Source organism: Papio anubis, chromosome 8, assembly GCF_008728515.1.
Source record: "Papio anubis isolate 15944 chromosome 8, Panubis1.0, whole genome shotgun sequence".
In the NCBI taxonomy this organism is placed as follows: domain Eukaryota; kingdom Metazoa; phylum Chordata; class Mammalia; order Primates; family Cercopithecidae; genus Papio; species Papio anubis.
In genome coordinates, this window is record NC_044983.1 from 87,984,516 (window position 1) to 88,005,675 (window position 21,160).

A 21,160-nucleotide genomic window follows, 5' to 3' on the forward strand; every position below is an offset into this window, starting at 1 on the left:
TTGAAGAAATAATGCAATGCAGAGTGCTCACAATAACAGGAATTTTTCCACACTGCACATATGATATTGGGCTGCTAATTGGGCTTCTAAATATAGAGCAAATAAATTGTGTAAAATAAGCCATGTGAGAAAATGAATATTTCTTGGAGAATGTGAACTTTGCATTCATTTAGCTTCTAGGTCCCAATTTATGATCCGAGGGCCGCATTAATGTAGGTTTTTGTGATTAATTATTTATGGGGCATTGAAATGATTTGCACCGAAAAGCAGATCCTGCTTTAAATAGCTTCAATATATCTGAAGACATTACTAGACACAATTCAAAAAATCTACACACAGATTATTATAGGTTTGCTGAAATTATATTAATTACACTTGTTATAACACAACATAGGGAAAACACTATTTGAAGGACTTTGTAAATGATTAAAGGGGCAGCTGTTTCAAGATCCAGGTGCTAAGGTGGAAATAGAAATTTACATCCAATTTTTTATTTCAAGGATTCTGTTAATCATGATATTATGGGCCTGATTTTCCTACTGACTACACAATCCAGATTTTATTTATCTCAAAGCTTGATGATGTTTGTTCTAACATTCACATTATTTTCATAGACAGTCAGAGGACATTTTTGTACTCTCATGATGGAAAAAAGAAATTAAAAGCAAAATATGCAGAAACATTTGAATTTATCTCAGACAATAGGGAGAAATTTATATAGAGACAAGAAAAAGAAGAGAATAAACTTCAAAGAATCTTCAAAAGAATTCCGAATTGTAGCATGTATGTTGTGTATACAAATATATAATATATATGCATGCACTCCCAACCCCGGCCCCCCGCCCCCCGCCAACACACACACACACACACACACACACACACACACACATTTCCCTGTAAAAGAGATCTGATTGATTTACAAATGGAAGACTGGAATCTTTCCCTATAGCAGCCTTTGAGGCACTTATTGGACTACTTCAGTCTTTTTCAACCTGGAGATAATGAAGTTTTTATGCCCCAAGTTATACATTGTATGTTAGAATTAACTTCTTTCCTATGCATTTAGTATAGCAGCAATTGTGTATCATTCTTAGAGAATTAAGAAAGTAGTCACTAAGTTCATTTTCTGTGTTCTGCGGTTGAGATGAGAAAATCTATATGGCTACCAGTAATTTGAAAACCACTGATAAAAGAGATGGTTATACCATTACACAGAAGAGTTTTGTCAAATAGACTGCAAAAGTTCTGCCCTTCCCCCTTTACTTTCGAATAGCAGACATTGTTAATCAATCATGAGACTCTGCTCCTGTGTCTGGATGATGCCTTTGAATTCTCCTGAACACTGTGCTCTAGGCAGCCATGACCAACCAATCAGAATCAAGAATACAAGATGAAGCCAAATTGCCATTCTGATGTGGAAGATTAGGGTGATTGAAAAAGGTGGATGAAGAAAAAAAGTAATATAATCAAACTAATCTTCTGATGAATTGCCTACCTTTCCTATTGAAAGGTTTTAACTAGTAACAAATATATTTGCATACCATGAAAGATATTTTCAGCTATTACATATTATCTTTAAAAGCATTAATTCTTTAGGTTATTTAAGATATTATTATACTGTATTTATTGAGAATAGTCATATAATTTGGCATATACATGGACAGAAAGAAAAAAAGGAATCAAAGTTGTGTACCTGTTAATAAGGAGAATGACATCATGGCTACTAAGAGAAAATTAAAAATTTATAAAGTATGAAAAGAGTAACCCTTGAAAAAGAGAGACCAGATTGAAACATGCCCTATGAAGTGGCTGATTCTTTTATTGTTTGCAGATAGTATGAACCCCAAGGTCTCCTAAACAGATATAGTAACAGCTCAATAAAGACCTTACAGATAGAAAAAACCAGTTGTGTCCTTTGCCCCCAGAACCCCTTTCCATTGCAGATGGAGCCATATCTTACTGATACTCCTGCAGGTTCACTCCCATCCAGACTCTGGGGATATATAGGCCACTAGCTGAGATGCTTATCTCTCCAACACCAATGAACCCTGTCTGTCCTCTCTTATTCTGCCCATGCTTCCTATTGTAATATCCAGACTTTTTCCCCTATTCCTTTCTTCTAAGCCAGTTCCAATTGTTCTTTCCCTATGTCTGAATTCTTGTTGGAGTTCTTTATCCCGAGCCCCTGTTTGTTTTACTTGTTTGTTTTTAGGACTTGGGAGTAGTATCTTGACACTTGGATTCCACCCAAGCTCAAATCTCAAACCCTTACACAGTTCTTGTCATATATTTTCACACCTGAAACTAATGGCTCTCTTATTGGGACCAGTGATGATGACAGAGATGATTAGTAATATCTTCATGTGTAATTATAATTATACATGAAGTTAATTATAATTATCTTCATTTTATGGACAAAGAAACCAAGTCTCAGAAGGGTTAAATACATTGTCCAACATTCACTGTGAGGAGGTGGTAGAGCTAGATTCAAACCCAGGACTGTTGATCTCTAAGTCTTCTTATTTTTTCTTTTCTTTTCTTTCTTTTTTTTTTTTTTTTCTTTCAAGATGGAGTTTCACTCTTGTTGCCAAGGCTGAATTGCAATGGCACGGTCTTGGCTCACTGCACCCTCAGTCTCCCAGATGCAAGCAGTTCTCCTCCCTCAGCCTCTTGAGTAGCTGGGATTATAGGCATGCACCACCACACCTAGCTAATTTTTGTAATTTTAGTGGAGATGACATTTCACCACGTTGGCCAGGCTAGTCTCGAGCGCCTGACTTCAGGTGATCCACCCACCTCGGCCTCCCAAAGTGCTGGGATTACAGGCATGAGCCAACGCATCTGGCCTAAGTCTTCTTATCTTTTCTAACATAACACATAGAAAGTCTCTGCCTGCTCTTCCCCCCTCCAGTAGATCTATTATTATTCATTCATGTATCTGTTCATTCAACAAATATTTACTAAGCAACCATCAGGCAGGATGTTAGATACTGGAAATACAGCAAGGATATATAAAATAGTTCTTGACCTACAGACCCCCAGGAATGCCCCAAATCTCCAATAACAAGGTACTGTAGATTTTCCACTTATTCCAAATAATGATAAATTTATTATAAAAGACTTCCTCAAAAGAAACTGTGTAGTCTGATGTGTGTTTTAGGAATACTATTCTCAGTGAGGAGGATATAGTAGATTGTGCATATGAAGGAGTAAAAGATAATTAATAAATTCATAAATAATCTAACAAGCAACAATGAACCCAATCTGGGTGATACTAGGAATAAACAAAGAGGAAGATGAGCCACATTTAGGTTGAATGACCAGGATTTGCTGAGTGACTGAATGTAAGGACTGAAGGAGAGAGAAGTATCAAAAATGGTTCTAAGGCGGGCACAAAAATATAGAAAAAACAAATAGTATCTACTGTTTGATATCACAACAGGGAAACTACAGTCAATAATAACTTGTGTACATTTAAAAATAACTAGAAGAGTATAATTGGATTGTTTATATCCTTTGTAACATAAAGGATAAATGCTTGAGGGGATGGATACCCCTTTCTCCATGATGTGATTATTACACATCGCATGCCTATATCCAAACATCTTGGGTACCCTATAAATATATAACTTACTATATACCCACAAAAACTAAAAGTAAAAAACTTAAATAGTTCTGAAGTCTCTAGACTATGATTCTGGATGGCATATAACACAAATGCCAGAGAATGGATATTTAAAAAAACAGAAACAAGTTTGTGGGAGAAGATAGAGCTGAGTATTTGAGGCACACATAGGGAACCAGGTACATTTCTAGTAAGCACTTGGAAATTACAGTTGGGAGCTTATGAATAAGGTACGAGTTCAATATAGAGATTTGATAATCATCTGTTGAGTGACGTCTGAAGTCATGGAATAAATGTGATGGTTGAAGGGGAAAAAGTTGAAAAAGAAGAAAAAAGTCCAAAAGTGAACATGAAAGTTAAACTTGCATTTAAAATACAAGTGAGAGAAGTGGAACTTGCAAAAGAGATTGTTGTACATTGCAAAAAATATCCACAATCCCTTCTTCACTCTTCCCTATAGCTTTGCCCCATGCAATGCGACTTTTAAGCTTTTCCTATCAAGAGGTAGAGTCTATTTTCCCTCATCTTGAATTTTAGTTGCCTTTTAGACTGGCTTTGTCAACAGAATTCAGCAGAAGTGATTATTTGACTTGCATGATTTCACATTCTTATTTAGAACTTTTAACAGTTGCCAAGTGTACAAGCCCAGGCTGTCCTGTGCAAGTGCAAGCTAGATGATAGGAGGCCTTCTGGAGCAGAAACAAGCCAGCCTAGTAGAGGCCATTCTAGGCCAACCATCCCCCAGTTAAGCCAGCAGCTAACCACAGAGACATGAGTGAGCCCAGCTGGGACCAGAACTGCCGAGATAAGCACAGCCCAAATTACTGACTTGTAGAATTTTAAACTAAATAAATGGTTGTTGTTTTAAGCTATTAACTTTTAGGAGAGTTTGTCATGCAGTAAAAAGTAAAAGTAATTGATACAGAGATTGAGATAGAGAAGGAGGAGAGCCAGCGTAAGCTAGCGTCAAGATGTAAGGAGGGAAAGAAATACAAAGAGAAGAGAGTGGTTGACAATGTGAACTATTCCAAACACACCAGACATAACTAACAATCTATTGCATTTGGCAAAGAGCAGGACTCTGCTCATCTGAAAGTGTAGTTTCAAGTAATGAGGTGGGTGGGGAAGACCAATGGCAGGAGAAATAGAGACTGAGAGTAAAGGCTTCATGTTCAATGTAATTAAGAAAAAGTTCCCTTCCCTGGGAGAGGAGATTAGAGGCAAGAACACTATGATCCTTAGTGTCTTCAGCAATAAAATAAGGAAGTTGGTCTTGATGGTTGTGGAAAATGCTTCCTTTACTTGTACTCTGTTGTTAGTGGGAGGCAAAAGAACTTGACACTCATACACACAGGTTTGAAATAAGACAGGTGTGGCTGTTATTACAAACTCCTTCCCCTAATTTCTGTGTTTTTAATTTAAGGTTACATAGACAAAGTCTAAATTTTCTGATGTTAGATAATAATACTATTGATAACACTAATAATTATATCCATCCACTAGCATAACATATTACATTAAATTAAATGTCATAATGAGCTAGCACAGTGCCTGGCATATTTTCATTATTAATAGCAGCAGCAGCATCATCATCATCATCATTATTGGCCCTAAAACTTGAACAAGTATTTTATTATTATTTATTTATTTATTTATTATTTTATTATATTATACTTTAAGTAGCAGGGTACATGTGCACAACGTGCAGGTTTGTTACATGGGTATACATGTGCCATGTTGGTTTGCTGCACCCATTAACTCTTCATTTACATTAGATATTTCTGCTAATCCTATCCCTCTCCCAGCCTCCCACCCTATGACAGGCCCTGGTGTGTGATATTCCCTGCCCTGTGTCCAGGTGTTCTCATTGTTCAGTTCCCACCTGAGTGAGAATATGCAGTGTTTGGTTTCCTGTCCTTGTGATAGTTTGCTCAGAATGATGGTTTCCAGCTTCATCCATGTCCCTGCAAAGGACACGAACTCTTCCATTTTTATGGTTGTATAGTATTCCTTGGTGTATATTTGCTACATTTTCTTAATCCAGTCTATCGTTGATGGACATTTGGGGTCATTCCAAGTCTTTGCTATTGTGAATAGTGCCACAATAAACATATGTGTTCATGTGTCTTTATAGTAGCATGATTTATCATCTTTTGGGTATACACCCAGTAATGGGATTGCTGGGTCAAATGGTATTTCTAGTTCTAGATCCTTGAGGGATCACCACACTGTCTTCCACGATGGTTGAACTAGTTTATACCCCACCAACAGTGTAAAAGCATTCCCATTTCTCCACATACTCTCTAGCATCTGTTGTTTCCTGACATTTTAATGATCGCCCATTCTAACTGGTGGGAGATGGTATCTCATTCTGGTTTTGATTTGCATTTCTCTGATGACCAGAGCCAATGAGCATTTTTTCATGTGTCTGTTGGCTGCATAAATGTCTTCTTTTGAGAAGCGTCCATTCATATCCTTTGCCCACTTTTTGATGGGGTTGTTTATTTCTTGTAAATTTGTTTAAGTTCATTTGTCAGATGGGTAGATTGTAAAAATGTTCTCCCATTGTGTGGGTTGCTTGTTCACTCTGATGGTAGTTTCTTTTGCTGTGCAGAAGCTCTTTAGTTTAATTAGATCCCATTTGTCTCTTTTGGCTTTTGTTGCCATTGCTTTCAGTGTTTTAGTCATGAAATCCTTGCCCATGCCTATGTCCCAAATAGTATTGCCTAGGTTTTCTTCTAGGGTTTTTATGGTTTTAGGTCTAACATTTAAGTCTTTAATCCATCTTGAATTAATTTTTGTATAAGGTATAAGGAAGGGATCCAGTTTCAGCTTTCTACATATGGCTAGCCAGTTTTCCCAGCACCATTTATTAAACAGGGAACCCTTTCCCCATTTCTTGTTTTTGTCAGGTTTCTCAAAGATCAGACAGTTGTAGATGTGTGGTGTTATTTCTGAGGCCACTGTTCTGTTCCATTGGCCTATATCTCTGCTTTGGTACCAGTACCATGCTGTTTTGGTTACTGTAGCCTTGTAGTATAGTTTGAAGTCAGGTAGCAAGATGCCTCCAGCTTTGTTCTTTTTGCTTATGATTGTCTTGGCAATGTGGGCTTTTTTTTGGTTCCATATGAAATTTAAAGTAGTTTTTTCCAGTTCTGTGAAGAAAGTCATTGGTAGCTTGATGGGGATGGCATTGACTCTATAAATTACCTTGGGCAATATGTTCATTTTCACAATATTGATTCTTCTTATCCATGAGCGTGGAATGTTCTTCCATTTATTTGTGTCCTGTTTTATTTTGTTGTGCAGTCATTTGTAGTTCTCCTAGAAGAGGTCCTTCACATCCCTTGTAAGTTGGATTCGTAGGTATTTTATTCTCTTTGTAGCAATTGTGAATGGGAGTTCACTCATGATTTGGCTCTCTGTTTGTCTCTTATTGGTGTACACGAATGCTTGTGATTTTTGCACATTAATTTTGTATCGTGAGACTTTACTGAAGTTGCTTATCAGCTTAAGGAGCTTTTGGCTGAGACGATGGGGTTTTCTAAATATACAATCACATCATCTGCAAACAGGGACAAGTTGACTTCCTCTTTTCCTAATTGAATACCTTCTATTTCTTTCTCTTGCCTGATTGCCCTGGCCAGAACTTCCAACATTATGTTGAATAAGAGTGGTGAGAGAGGGCATACCTGTTTTGTGCCAGTTTTTAAAGGGAATGCTTCCAGTTTTTGTCCATTCAGTATGACATTGGCTGTGGGTTTGTCATAAACGGCTCTTATTGTTTTAAGATACATTCCATCAATACCTAGTTTATTGAGAGTTTTGACTTGCGTGATTTCACATTCTTATTTAGAACTTTGAGCAGTTGCCAAGTGTACAAGCCCATGCTGTCCTGTGCAAGTGCAAGCTAGAGGATAGGAGGCCTTCTGGAGCAGAAAAAAGTCAGCCCAGCAGAGGCCATTCTAGGTCAAACATCCCCCAGTTAAGCCAACAGCTAACCACAGAGACAGGAGTGAGCCCAGCTGGGCCCCTTCTGGGAGGTGTCTCCCAGAAAGGCTACAGAGGGGTCAGGGACCCACTTGAGGAGGCAGTCTGACCGTTCTCAGAGCTCAAACGCTGTGCTGGGAGAACCACTGGTTTCTTCAGAGCTGTCAGACAGGGACGTTTAAGTCTGCAGAAGTTCCTGTTGCCTTTTTTTCAGCTATGCCCTGCCCCCCAAGGTGGAGTCAATGAACGGCTGTTGAATTTTGTCAAAGGCCTTTTCTGCATCTATTGAGATCATCATGTGGTTTTTGTCTTTGGTTCTGTTTATGTGATGGATTATGTTAATTGATTTGTGTATGTTGAACCAGCCTTGCATCCCAGGGTTGAAGTCAACTTGATCGTGGTGGATAAGCTTTTTGATGTGCTGCTGGATTCGGTTTGCCAGTGTTTTGTTGAGGATTTTCACATAGATGTTCATCAGTAATATTGGTCAAAAATTCTCTTTTTTTGTTCTGTCTTAACCAGGCTTTGGTATCAGGATGATGTTGGCCTCATAAAATGGGTTAGGGAAGATTCCCTCTTTTTCTATTGATTGGAATAGTTTTAGAAGGAATGGTACCAGCTTCTCTTTGTACCTCTGTTAGAATTCGGCTGTGAAATTGCATGGTCGTGGACTTTTTTTGGTTGGTAGACTATTAATTATTGCCTCAAATTCAGAGCCTGTTATTGGCCTAATTAGAGATTCAACTTCTTCCTGGTTTAGTCTTGGGAGAGTGTATGTCTCCAGGAATTTATCCATTTCTTCTAGATTTTCTAGGTTTTTTGCCTAGAGGCGTTTATAGTATTCTCTGATGGTAGTTTGTATTTTTGTGGCATCAGTGGTGATATCCCCTTTATCATTTTTTTATTGAGTCTATTTCATTCTCTCTTTTCTTCTTTACTAGTCTTGCTAGCGGTCTATCAATTTTGTTGATCTTTTCAAAAAACCAGCTCCTGGATTCATTGATTTTTTGAAGTTTTTTTTGTGTCTCTATATCCTTCACTTCTGTTCTGATCTTAGTTATTTCTTGCCTTCTGCTAGCTTTTGAATGTGTTTGCTCTTGCTTCTCTAGTTCTTTTAATTGTGATGTTAGCATGTTGATTTTAGATCTTTCTTGCTTTCTATTGTGGGCATTTAGTGCTATAAATTTCCCCCTACACACTGCTTTAAATGTGTCCCAGACATTCTGGTACCTTGTGTCTTTGTCCTCACTGGTTTCAAATAACATCTTTATTTCTACCTTCATTTCATTATTTACCCAGTAGTCACTCAGGAGCAAGTTGTTCAGGTTCCATGTAGTTGTGTGGTTTTGAGTGAATTTCTTAATCATGAGTTCTAATTTGATTGTATTACAGTCTGAGAGACAATTTGTTGTGATTTCTGTTCTTCTAAATTTGATGAGGAGTGCTTTACTTCCAACTAACGGGTCAATTTTGGAATAAGTGTGATGTGGTGCTGAGAAGAATGTATATTCTGTTGATTTTGGGTGGAGAGTTCTGTAGATGTCTATTAGGTCTGCTTGATGCAGAGCTGAGATGAAGTCCTGAATATCCTTGTTAACCTTTTGTCTCGTTGATCTGTCTTATATTGATAGTGGGGTATTAATGTCTCCCATTATTATTGTGTGGGAGTCTAAGTCTCTTTGTAGGTCTCTAAGGACTTGCTTTATGAATCTGGGTGCTCCTGTATTGGGTGCATATATATTTAGGATAGTTAGTTCCTCTTGTTGAATTGACCCCATTACCATTAGGTACTGGCCTTCTTTGTCTCTGTTGATCTGTGTTGGTTTAAAGTCTGTATCAGAGACTAAGATTCAACCCTGCTTTTCTTTGCTTTCCATTTGCTTGGTAAATCTTCCTCCATCCCTTTGTTTTGAGTCCGTGTGTGTCTCTGCACATGAGATGTGTCTCCTGAATACAGCACACTGATGGGTCTTGACTCTTAATGCAATTTGCCAGTCTGTGTCTTTTAATTGTGGCATTTAGCCCATTTACATTTAAGGTTAATATTATTATGTGTGAATTTGATCCTTACATTATGATGTTAGCTGGTTATTTTGCCTGTTAGTTGATCCAGTTTCTTCCTAGCATTGATGGTGTTTACAATTTGGCATGTTTTTACAGTGGCTGGTTCCCATTGTTTCTTTCCATGTTTAGTGCTTCCTTCAGGAGCTCTTGTAATACAGGCTTGGTGGTGACAAAATCTCTCAGCATTTGCTTGTCTGTAAAGGATTTTATTTCTCCTTCACTTTTGAAGCTTAGTTTGACTGGATATGAAATTCTGCGTTGAAAATTCTTTTCTTTAAGAATGTTGAATATTGACCCCCCCCCCCCCACTCTCTTCTGCCTTGTAGAGTTTCTGTCAAGAAATCCACTGTTAGTCTGATGGCCTTCTCTCTGTGGGTAACCTGACTTTTCTCTCTGGCTGCCGTTAACATTTTTTCCTTCATTTTAATCTTGGTGAATCTGACAATTATGTGTCTTGGGGTTGCTCTTCTCGCAGAGTATCTTTGTGGTGTTCTCTGTATTTTCCTGAGTTTGAATGTTGGCCTACCTTGCTAGGTTGGGGAAGTTCTCCTGGATAATATCCTGAAGAGTGTTTTCCAACTTGGTTCCATTCTCCCCATCACTTTCAGGTACATCAATCAAATGTAGATTTGGTCTTTTCACATAATCCCATATTTCTTGGAGGCTTTGTTCATTTCTTTTTACTCTTTTTTCTCTAAACTTCTCTTTTCACTTTGTTTCATTAATTTGATATTCAATCACTGATACCCTTTCTTCCACTTCATCAAACCAGCTACTGAAGCTTGTGCATGCATCACGTTGTTCTCATGTCACGGTTTTCAGCTCCGTCAGGTCATATAAGGTCTTCTCTATACTGTTTATTCTAGTTAGCCATCATCTAATCTTTTTTCAAGGATTTTAGCTTCCTTGCAATGGGTTTGAATATCATCCTTTAGCTCAGAGAAGTTTGTAATTACTGACTGTCTGAAGCCTACTTGTGTCAGCTCATCAGAGTCATTCTCCGTCCAGCTATGTTCCGTTGCTGGTGAGGAGCTGTGATCCTTTGGAGGAGAAGAGGCACTCTGGTTTTTAGAATTTTCATCTTTTCTGCTCTGGTTTCTCCCCATCTTTGTGGTTTTATCTACCTTTGGTCTTTGATATTGGTGACCTACAGATGGGGTTTTGGTGTGGATGTCCTTTTTGTTGATGTTGATGCTATTCCTTTCTGTTTGTTAGTTTTCCTTCTAACAGTCAGGTCCCTCAGCTGCAGGTCTGTTGGAGTTTGCCGGAGGTCCATTCCAGACACTGTTTGCCTGGGTATCACCAGCGGAGGCTGCAGAACAGCAAATATTGCAGAACAGCAAATATTGCTGCCTGATCTTTCCTCTGGAAGTTTCATCCCAGAGGGGCACCCACCTGTATGAGGTGTCAGTTGGCCCCTTCTAGGAGATGTCTCCCAGATAGGCTACACAGGAGTCAGGGACCCACTTGAGGAGGCAGTCTGACTGTTCTTGGAGCTGAAACGCCATGCTGGGAGAACCACTGGTTTCTTTAGAGCTGTCAGACAGGGACGTTTAAGTCTTCGGAAGTTCCTGTTACCTTTTTTTCAGCTATGCCCTGCCCCCAGAGGTGGAGTCAACAGAGGCAGGCAGGCCTTGGTGAGCTGCAGTGGGCTCCACCCAGTTCAAGCTTCCCAGGCTGCTTCCTTTACCTAGTCAAGCCTCAGCAATGGTGAACACTCCTCCCTCTGCCAGGCTGCTGCCTCACAGGTCGATCTTAGACTGCTGCTCTAGCAGTGAGCGAGGCTCTGTGGGTATGGGACCCACCAAGCCAGGTACAGGATATAATCTCCTGGTGTGCCGTTTGCTAAGACCATTGGAAAAGCACAATATTTAGGTGGGAATGTCCCATTTTTCCAGGTACAGTCTGTCACAGCTTCCCTTGGCTAGGAAAGGGAAATTCCCAATCCCTTGCACTTCCCGGGTGAAGTGATGCCCCACCCTGCTTCAGCTCACCCTCCATAGGCTGCACCCACTGTCCAACCAGTCCCAGTGAGATGAACCAGGTACCTCAGTTGGAAATTCAGAAATCACCCATCTTCTGCGTCAATCACACTGGGAGCTACAGACCAGAGCTGTTCCTATTTAGCCATCTTGGAACGGACCTTGAATAAGTATTTCTTTACTTTGTGCTTAAGTCTACATTATTATATTCCCCACTTGTTGGTCCCGATCTGTTTAATAGCAATGCTTTATGGTTTTAGAGTATTTGACAGTTTCACATGTGCTTTTACTGCGTTGCATCAGGATTTACTGAACTTTGCCATATGGTTTCCTTTGGCCACCTTCAGTTCTTCTTTGGCCTTACAACAGATTAGAATTAGAGATAGAGATGACTTAAGGTGGTTACAGTAGGATTAAGTTGCAATTGTCAATAAAGGAGGAAACAAGAAATATTAAGTACAAAAGAACAGATACCTGAAGCCATTCAGTGTAGGGGAAAGAAGCAAGCATCTAAATAGTAATTACACCATTATACTTCTGTGCAATATAATTGATATGCATAATGATGACCTTACTTATTCAAAAAGCCATTAAAGTACATAGATATTCTGTTTTCTAAAGTAGAAACTTTTTTAAAGGCTAAGACTGAGCAACAAAATATGTTTTATGAGTATACTCTGAGGTAAAAATCCAGTACAGTACATTACAGAAGGCAGAAAAGTAGAATTGTTCTTGGTATGGTAGTGGAGATAAAGACCCTAACTACACCCACCTAACTTGATAAAGACCTAATTTGACATCCCTGTTGCACAGGAAGGGTCATTCAGAACCTTAGAAAATGATGCAGAGCAAAGCATGAAATTAATTTTATTTTCAGAAAATAAACTTCAAAATATGTAAAATACAGTTTGGTGTATTAAGGGGTACATTATCTGGGGAAAAGTCCCCCCTACAGAAAATTGTAGTCCTTCACAATTTTAAATAAATAAGGTTTAACTCCTTTTTTTTTTAAGTAGGAAATTTTCTCAAATGTCATTTTTAATTATTATAGAGCAATTCTACTGACATTCACGGAAGCATAACTTTCACGGGAGAGCCTCAAATAAAATTCCTTTATTTCCACCTCATAAAACATTCTTCCTGTGCAAAGTATATCCCTAACTAAGAAGTATGTATTACCAGTCTCTTGAAACACATTGTCAGCTAATATCAGAACATTTTCCCCTAGCTACTAGCTTTTAAATGTTTTCTTTGCTCATGAACTCAAAAGCAGGTCTAACAAATACGAGTTTTCAAGCAAAAAACAAAGAATTAAGTGGGAAACTGAAAGTTACAAATTAAAATTAAGGTTGATATTAGTATAGACAAAAAGAAAAATTAATTGATAGATAAAGATCCTCAGGGCTTCCAAAGAACTCCAGTCAGTCAGCATGACACACATACAAGTTTTGCAAACATAATTTCTTTTTTTTATTACCTAGGAACATTAGGATATACTTTCTTGACTGTAATAATTGTGTGCAGTTAATTATAAATGAAACAGAAGTGTTGGTAATATTAGAGACTTGTACTCTGCATAAAACTGGAAATTACTGCTATTACTCTTGGTTGCTAGAGAATATTAGGTCATAGATGCTAATTAGCAGTTCATAGCCCTCCTACGGGGGGAAATCTCATTACCATATGAAACTGTGTTGGTTGCCAAACCCACCACTCATAGTACTCTGACCATTTTTGTTTGAACAATTATATGGTATGATAAAACTAAAGATCAACTTTGCTGTGTGTGCGCAGGACCATGAAGGCTAATATACACAGTCTCATATTTTCCCACTAGTTTAAGAAAAACAACCATATTACACTTTGAGCCTCCCAGTCAGTGTGTGGGAACTGATTAAAAACAAAAAGACAGGAGTTTTCATCTTTACAAAGCACAAACAACAGGATCTGCCACTAAAAATATGTTCTCAAAACAACAAAAAAATGAAGAAACAAAAGTATTGGAGGATGGGAGAGAAATTGAAATGGTTCTAGGACCTCTCTAATGGGTAACTTATTATATAGGTTCATATATGTGTATACACACACTCACACACATGACCAGCCCTGACTTTATCTATATTTGTATTTATACAGATACATATAACTTATGTATCTATATCAGATAAATAGATAGATAGATACATACATACATACATACTTACATAGATGATAGAATCTTTTTAATATAGTTCAATACTTTAAAAAGATAACATTTCTTTGGCTTATTTCGGTACTTTGTTTTTTTTTTAAGATAATTTAAAAGCTACAATTTATTACAGTATTTCCATTTATTCCATTCTACACCTACTTTTACTGATACAAAATCATTTGAAGAAAGGTATTGAAAGAAAGAGGAACATATTAAAACTACAACCTGAATTTAGTTATTTCTACTAAAGCAAGAGAAATTAGATAATGCATAAATCCTGGCTGCTCAGTCAAATTAGGTTTTATATTGAAATATAAACTACATTTGTAGTGAAAAAAGAATATTAAATTCTTTATATCTATATCCTGGGATACACATGGCCATGCCCACCAATACATACACACAAACACTAGTGACCAAAGAAATGTCCTTAATGAGTGAGACAAGAAGCCTAGGAATAAATCAGAGTCACAAGAATATATAGATTCTTTATTTTTAAAAAGGTACATTCATTTCTGGTCAGTGTAATGACATGCCCCACTTTTAATTGGCTTCTTTTCTCTTCCCAGAAATGGTATATCCATTTTCACCTGTGGAAGTAAAATTAATTAAAGGAGCAATAACTTGCAAAAATTGGAAGAGTAAATCTTTCCCCTCTGTATTGTATCAAAGCTTCCACGTGTTACAAAATGCCTTTACCCTCCTCCTAAGCTCTTGCCAAGGCTTAAACTTAGCCTAGAATCCAATATAAATGGACTCTGAGTTCATTTCACAAAGGCGAGAAAGAATTGGGGCTCTGATGAGAATTAGTGAGGAAGACAAACCAACTCTGTCCTGAATCAGCAGAAGACAAGAGATGGGAGGAAGGAGCGAGCTAGGAGCATCTTGTTTTAATTTACACACTTCAACCTCATGAGAAGAGAATTTTCTTCTTGGATGTCTTGAACTGAATCAGATCTCTGTTATGTGCATCTTATTGCCAAATATTCTGACCCATCGTCCCCGTGAAAGCACTTTAAATTGTGCTACAACTTCTGCTTGAAAATATGCTGCTGCTGCTGAGATGGCTTGTGGCCATCAGCTATGGGTACCTGCCAGTAGAATACTGGAATGTCAGTATTTCATTTTGTTTTATTTCATAGTAATACATGTCAATTGAAAAAAAATCATTAGAAAATTCAGTAGGGGAAAATACCTCAATTTCTATAACAAAAATAATTATATATTTTGTTAACATTTTGTTCTGTGTTTGCCTGCCTCTACATATCTGTCTATAAACAACTATTGCAACAGCCTATATTAGTAATTTTTTGTTTACAGTATTTTCAAATTTTGGCCCTCACAAAAATGTGGGGAATAAGAATACTACACAATTGTGTGATTGTGTGTATGTGGGTGTGCGTTATTTGTCATCCTACTCTAACAATTGTCCCACCTGTTCCATCAAAAGCAAAGGTTAATTACATTTCTGTGGAGCTTCCAGCAGAAGGCTACTTTTCTCCCACTAAATTACAACAAGAGTAAATTAGAGGTTTTCAGAACTTCAGGGTTTTGATTGATGAATTCATTAATTCACCTTTTCAAAGGGAGGGCTCATGTTTTAAATATTTTATGTACAATTTGCATGTTGGCATTTTTAACAGCTCTTAAAAAAATTAGACAGTGCTTAAGAGAAAGGTCAAACTGATCACCCTGGAGCCCGGATGCCTTTGTAATGCACAGAGCAAGAGGCAGGGTTAAGTCTTCCTTGTCTTTCTCTTTCCTGAAAATTAGTCTGTCCTAGGCAGCTACTTTGGCTGCTTGTATTGTTCCTTCAAATATGGTTCATGAGATATTAGAGTTCCATTACCCAAATTGAGATCTCTTTGCATCAGGGTAGGTATGGACACTATCCAATAAAGGTTTGGCTTTTATTTCACCTTGCGTATCTATGTCAGCAAATACATGAAAATGGCATTTCATTGTCCAAATGAAACCTTTCCATCCAAGTTTTATGCACTTTAATATATTCTACATCCAGTCATTGATGCACAGGTATCTCTCTACACTTGCAAGACAATCCATAGGTGTTTGTGAACTCTGCTTCTGACAGATAGAGTCTTGCAGTCATTGAACGCATTATCTCTGATTTAAGGAAACATGAATCATTTGTATACATATAATGTGACGTCAGAGAAATAATAAAAGAAGTAGTAGAAACTGGATGTAATAATCAGTGCCATTGTTTTCTTCTCTCACTAAAGCTTCCAATGGAATACTCTATGCCCCCTCAACACCCCCAATACCTTTTACCTTATTTTGGCTACTTTTTAGAATTAATGGAAAAACAAAGCAATTGCAAAAGTTTTGTTCAGTTTTTTTGCTCAGTGGACCAGAATTAACTCTGATTTTAAAAAAATAGAGATAGAGCAAAAGGGAGGTGGGCAATCAACATGACTCATTGATGGTGGGCAAAATTACCATCAGATGGGGTAGACAGAAATGGGTATGCAGATACACATCCAGGCACAAATTCCAGGACAAGTCATATAAAACAGACTTTATTTAAAAACATCTTACAAATAAAAGAGGAGTCTTATTTTAATGCCCTATCTGCTTAATGCAACCTCAACCCAAATTGGTTCACGCATTCAGAATATTAAGCAGAGATCGAGTGTAATGACTTAGCGTTTTCCGGACATTGAAGAAAGAACTGTTAATGTATATGGAATTTCATCCTTATTAAAATCTGAGGCAATGTTTTTGCCTTTCTCTGTTGGTGAGTCCATCCTGTTGCTGCACACAACAGCGTGTTCTTGGCCTCATTCTCAGTCCTTAATTTATACTTGAAAAATATGTACATGTTGAGCCAGATGCTTGCAGTGCCTAAGGTAACTCTCTAATAAATTAGGCACTGGAGAAAATAGAATTAACCCTTTTACCAGGAGTATTGCATAGAGACCAACTTCGCTTTACATAACGCATTGCGTGAAAATTTAACTCTACAAAAAAGGTAATTATAATTTACTGTAATTTTACATACAGTACAATATTTTTAATGCTTACAAAACAGCTTTTATTTACAAAAACTTTTTTTTTTCTCAAATAACTCTCTAGGAATTTGTCTACTGGGCAAAGCTACGTACTTCTAAAATGAAAAATATCTGTCCTGGGGAGAAAAATCAACTATGTTTCCCAAATGTACCCCATAGTGTTTTTAATCCACAACTTTAATATAATTCACACCTGAGGCATTAGAAGGCTAATCATTAATTGCAAAAGGAGTGTTTAGAGCAAAGTTCTATGTGTCTTATCGATATGCCTATTTTATTTTAATTCAGAAAAGCTAAATTATTGAGTTATTGAAAGTGCTTCATTTTTACTTTTCTTTTAAAGGTTGAAGATAGTCCATCCTTTCTTTCATATTCTCTCTTTAGTTCAAATGACTGAATGTTCTTTGAAAATATTGGCTTCACATGCAACCAATCTAAGCTGTTTATAACCTTAATGTGTTTGAGTCACACTTTTAATACTTCAATGTTTGACAGAATACTTGAAGGGATAAAAGGCTCAAAACAACGCTGAACAAATCAGTAATAATTACATTACAATGACAATTACAGAACAACAACATAGCAGAATGTCTCTACAAGCATTCTAATTGCACACTTCACTTGGTTACCCTTTTGCACCATGCTGAGTTTTTGAGTAGGGCCATCTCTAGCCCCAATCCATTTAAAACATTCATGAAGCAAAGTTCTTTCATGTTCCAGCAAATTTACAGTAAGTTATATACATCACTCTATCTCCTCAACCTTCTAATAGAAACTTCTATAATTACTATATCAACATAGGTATAGCAAAGAAAAGTTTTGCCCATTGAACTCAATCTGATGTTTACATTAGAAATGTTGTGGGAATAAACATTGTGTCTTAGGAATCTAAGTGACTCTCTGACCTAGTCAACCTCTTGAGAAACTTCAAAATTCTTAACATCTGAATGAGCATATTTACCTTACACAGTCACAAGCCTTCTTCTCTGTTGGGTTGTGTGAGGACAGTGGGTGAGAATTGAATCTTGTAAAGAGTTTCACAAGATGTTGAAATTTCGGCAGATAACTTTTTCACTCGACAAAATCTTGCCACTTGGTCATCCTTCTCTGTTTCTCTGATATACACCATCACCCTGCTTTCTCATTTATGTCAAGTTTTATTCCTTATAGCACTTTTATAGGCTCATAATCATGTGTTGTATGTATTCTCATATGCTCCTTTTAAAACTAAGTCTAATTTGTCCTTCTTTTGTTGTCATGAACATCTGCCCCCTCACAGACTGTTGAATCCATTTAAAATAAGATCATTTTCCAGGTGCAAGTAAACTTGTGCCCCCACACACCCCCCTGCAAAAGGAAAGTCTTTTTTCCAAATTTCTTCAATATTATGGTTACTACACATAGTCACATTAAAAATATCAGTTCAAGGATGACATAATAGCAAGATTTTGAAGACCATTTTTTATGGTAGCAGCATGCATTTTTCATATCTTGGAGTTTCCTTTCTGTTCAGCATAAAACTGAATATTCTTTGGTATAAGAATATAAACCAGACTTACATGTATCCCCAAATTAAACATTCACTGCTCAATTCTGAATTTGCTAAGAGACAAAATTTTAGCCTAGAATCATAAGACACAAGTTAACAAATTCAACTTGCAGCTCAGTAAATACTTCTTCTATCATAGACATGATATGATGCATTCCTAAGAAGCAAATGTAAAGGGAAATTATTGTTTAAAAATCAGTGTTTCCAACATAGGTATGTGAAATTTAAAATTGGAAACATTTAACAACCATCCATTTAGGATAGTTTCAATGGTCTTTGGATTTAGTTTTAACAATAGAAAAAAAAAAGTTGTAGTAAAAACTTCTCAAGGTTAGAAATGTACCTTGACATGACAACATAAGGCAAAATATATAACGTTATCTAAGGGCTTCTGAATTTTAAGCCCAACAATGACATGTACATGTTGCTATGGGAAAGTCACTTTACCAGTCAAAATTTGCTCTTTCCATTAGCTAAATTGTGGTGGTGAGATACAAATGTCTGCCCACATTTCAGAGGATCAAAATGACTTAATGCACATGAATAGGCCTTAAAATCACAATAAGCATGCAAATACAAACGATTAGTATTATTCAGCAATAAAATTAATGCATATAAAAATACTCATGTGGAGTTGTATTTCAATTATACCAATTCTGTTAAAATACAGATTCCTTTTAGATTAAATACAGATTCCAGAGCTTGGACACATTTATTGGGGCTTCATTTTATTTGATAGCATTGCCCTTTCACAACATTGTGAAATGTTTTATTCACTTGAATTACTTTTGAAACTGTTAAGTGCTCATTAAAAGGGACAAAATATGCCTGAAATATATATATATATATATATATATGTCTCTACCTAAGTTTACATACATTTAAAATACACCCTTTGCAAAACTTACTACATTCAAAATTTGGGGTTTGTGGCTACAACTTCTGCAGTTCCGAATAGTAATATAAATTATTGTTTTGCCTTTTATATAATTGATAATTCTAGATGCTAGAAACAAAACCATAGTCGAATTTTATTATTTGCTGCAGACATGTGTTTTATAAAGTCACTGGAAACACTGAATTAGCAAATATGGAATCATTGCTTCTAGGGGAAATAGGTTAGATTTCACCAATCCAACAATACATAACCTTGTTTTATATGTCTTTCTGTTTAAGGAAATCTTATTTAATATATATTGTTGATTAATTAACGCATGCCTGAACAAAGCTTATCTAACACACACATTTTCTCCGTAAGGCACGTCACTGCAACCTTCTTGCACTTAAAAACAAGAGACAATACTTCAGCACTATATTTGAGGGCCATTTTATACTGTAAAACCCCCACCACAAACACAAAAATACAAAAAAGAAGTGGCACAAAATAGACAGTGAAGAGGACAGTTGTACACAGCATGAGAACTGAAGCAAGAGGGCAGAGCTTTGCCTTGCTCTGCTTCAGCTGGGAAGAGGCACAAAGGTTTAGTCCAGTTTTTCACCACTGCACAAATCTGCAAAAGCACCATGAGTGTTGTTACAAATACATTTTATAAATAAATTTTACAAATAAAGTTACAAATAAATTTTAAAGAGTAGCCAAATTTGAAATCTACCAATGAAGACTGAATATATTCTCTAAGAAGTTCACAGGATTCTGAGGTTGAACAAAATTAGCGACTTATTGGTTCTTCCTGTGTGAGGCTGCCCTTTGGTAGGGAGCATCAAATATGCCGGAAGCAGAGCTGTAAAGTCACTATTCACCACTTAAGAATCAGTGTCTGTTTTTCCCCTGTAACTCTTTCATTTAAAGAGCTATCCTGCAAATGTTTTTGTTTACAAATTCTTTTGTGGAACAGGTTAGATGACTATCTTTTTTTTTTTTATAATTTAGGACATCTGGGAGTAACTTTGTGTAAACAAATTCCTTTTGCTTCCTCTCCTTCTACCCCAATTCTCCAGAGCTATCATCATTTATCATCTGTAGCTCAAAAGGATAGAGGGTCTCAGTGGAATAGCACTGACCTGAGGAGCATTTGCTTTCCCGGTCAAGCCATTGCCATGGCCTTGTAAAGATAAATCTGGCTCACTCTGGCTTTCATCCTGGTAAACCACTGTCATTACAAAGGAAAAGTTCATTTTTACCCTGTAGGTTATGTTTCTTTTAATTTCCTACCATCTCTACTGAGAAGAATTCTCAGTATGTGAGGTGGGTTTGGTACGTGTGCAAAGACAACGGCCAGGTTTCAGTCATCTGTGCAGAGTTCTGGCCACTTCATCCATTTCCTCTGCAATATCTCATCATCAGTGAAGGAAGAGGACAAACTGGCCTCAAAGGTGGAACTGAATCTGTCTGCATCTTATGACAGGTTCTATTCATTAAAAAGCCTGCTAGAGCCATCATTGCTTATACCTGTTTCTGAGATTGCTGCTTTAGCATTTTATGAGTTGATCTCCAGTGTTCTAGAAATAATGTTCCACAGCATATTTGTTCACTAGATTCTAGTAGATATTTTAATGCAATCAAAAAAAAAAAAAAAAAGAAAAAAAACAAACCAAAAAAACCGCTAGGAGTAGGGACCCGGGATTTAAGTTCTGCTGCCGCAAGCTGTATAAGGCTGGGTAGACCACTTAATCTCCTGGGCTTTATTTTCCATATCTGTTAAATACAGACAGTAATAGCTACTTCAAAGGGCAAATATAAGAATCTAATGAGATAATAAATGCAAA